The following is a 2811-nucleotide window of genomic DNA, read 5'->3' as shown; positions in this document are numbered from 1 at the left end:
AATAAGTGTTTAACCGAACTGGCAGGAGATCCTTCTCTTCCGGCCATCCACGCAAGATTATGTCTTTCAGCCGTTGCATGAATTCCTTACCATTCAAGTAATGGACTTCAATGTCATATTGTTGAGCACGAAGTAGCATCCCTTGGAGTCTTTTGGGTGCTTTGTCGAGAGGTTTCTTTAGAACAGCCCTAGCGGTTTATGATCGCTGTGAACTATTGTGTGTCGACCACATGTGTACTGGTGAAATTCCTCTAGAGAGAAGACGATTACCAACATCTCCTCTATTTGAGCATATCTGGCCTCGGTATCCGCCAATGCTCGGCTGGCATACGCTACGGGTTTCTCATTTTGGAGTAAGGCAGAACCAACGCCTTTATCACTGGCGTCACAATGGATAACAAGTTCATTATCCAGGTTGTAGAAAGTTAACAGAGACGCTTCAGTTACTAGTCGTTTGACTTCGCCAAAAGCTCTGTGCTTTTCTTCCGACCAGTTCCCAGAAACATCTTTGCAAGTTAACTGTCGAATCGGTTCCATTATTGCGGACAACTTTGGCAGAAACTTTGATAGTTCACAGTTCCATTCAATCGGTGAATTTCTGTGACATTGGTACGGGGTTGAAGCTTAGTAATAGATTCAACTTTAGATGGATCGTGACGCAGACTATCACTGGTCATATGGTGACCTAGAAAGGTGACTTCTGTTTTCCTGAACTCTAATTTGTCTTTGTTCAGCTTAATCCCTACTTCACGACATCTCTGAAGCAGCTGATGCAAAGGTACGTCGTAGTCGATAAGAGCATCGTCCATATATCATCCGAACCATATATAGTGATGCTATTGGCTTATACAAATGAGGCCATCAAGTCCTTCCAAAGCTTGTAACAGTCGTTTTTGAAAGATTTCTGAGCTCATGTTGGTTCCAAATGGCAAACCTAAGCCACCTGTATCTACCAAACCCAGCTTGAAAGGTAGTGAGAAGGCTCGACTCATGGTCAAGTTGCACATGCCAACAGCTCGACGCCGAATCAAGCTTCGTAAAATACTTGACTTTGACTAGTTTAGGTAGGACCTTGTCCAATACCGGGAGTTGATATCTTTCTCTCTTCATGGCTTTGTTAAGTGGCCTAGGATCCAAACAGATACGTAATTCACCAGACTTCTTTGTGGCAACTACCTTTCGGCTGTTCCAGTCTGCTGATTCATCTACAAGGGTTATTACACCAAGCTCTTTTAGTCGAATTAGTTCTGCTTTAACCTGAAGAACCATCTTGACTGACCTGGAGCCTAACTTACCATCAAATACATCGGCGTATTCAGAGAGAATTCTTCACATGCTGTAGGCTTATCTTCAGATAAAGCTGCAACATTGAAGTTTTTGTAGTTCACTGTTATTAGACCTATCTATATCATATCTAAAAAAAAAATTTTTTTCTGTCCTTTGCGTTTCTAATACACTTGCCTATGGGAGATAACTCTGTCCCATTCCACATTTGCTGAGTACGTGGTATGGCTGCAGCTGTGTATTGCTAACACATTTGTGAAGAAGGATATTGACGAAGGATATTGACGGTTGCTCCACTGTCAATTTGGAACTTTACAGGAACCTCGTTAACCAACATTATCGCAGACACGCCCTTTCTAAACTCGTGATTTATAACTGACGTATTGTCTGGTAAATTCGATTGAAGACCTAGGACGTATTCAGTTCCTGAATCCTCTTCAGAGTCTGAGATGACACTGTGGACACGATTTCCTTTGTAAGCGTTGGGACCATTTTATTTCGAAGTGATTTTTGCCATAATTCATGACTCTTTCTTTTTTTTCGCGACGACGGCCGCAAAACTTACACATCATTTTTCCACGAGGCACTTTCTGTTTTGACTGTCCCGAGTTACGGCCCATGGATTTGAATTTTCTGTGCTTGTTTTGCTTCCGCGCTAGCCTGTTAACTTGATCACTGTCTCCACCCATTGCCTTAAGTTGCGTTGATGGCGCCTCCATTACTTCGACAGATGTCGATGCACTGCGCGAGAATGAGATTATGTTGTAATAATCTTTTGCGACAGTTTATTCCATTTGTGCCCTGTACTATTCTGTCCTTTATTAAGGAGTCATGTAGGCAGTTACAAAAGTTGCTAGTGGTTGCAAAGATACGGAGCACTGTAACATATGCATCAATGTACTCATTTGGCTGTTGATCCCTTTTATTGAACACATACCTCTCATATGTCTCACTGGTCCAACCAATCAGGTGTCGGTCAAATTACCAATCACTGTTGGCAAATCTTCTCTGTCTTCATCATCACCAAAAAAAAAAAAAACATTTGTAGATTTTCAAAAGCATCAGATCTAACAGAATGAAGAAACAACGCGGTCTGGTAGCGACCATCTTGCATGTCCAATTTGGATATGATGGAGTGGTTACTCCACATCTGTTATTTCCACTGTTCAGGGAAGTCTAACTGGAGATCCAGTCGTCCGGGAGGGGATATCTGTGCATTAAATGCACGGACAGGGGCAGATGCCCCTGAGGGTCGAACGCCCGACCTCACTGGTTGAGAATCATGGGCCGATTCCACAAATACATTTCTGACTTAAATCAAAATTGAAACGTTGTCACCATGTTTAATTTCCGGTGATGAAAATTGAAATTTTGAAACATTTGTCTTACGATATCATTGATGAGATGGTTAAAAGTTTAATTTACAGGACTCAAAATAAAGCTCTAAAATCAGATCTAAAATTTTTGACTTAGGTCAAATCTGGCTTTGTGAATCGGCCCCTGCCAGTCGCATACAGCGCCCCCTTT

The sequence above is a fragment of the Liolophura sinensis genome, chromosome 1 (assembly GCF_032854445.1).
Source record: "Liolophura sinensis isolate JHLJ2023 chromosome 1, CUHK_Ljap_v2, whole genome shotgun sequence".
Lineage (NCBI taxonomy): Eukaryota > Metazoa > Mollusca > Polyplacophora > Chitonida > Chitonidae > Liolophura > Liolophura sinensis.
This window is presented reverse-complemented; position numbering follows the sequence as displayed.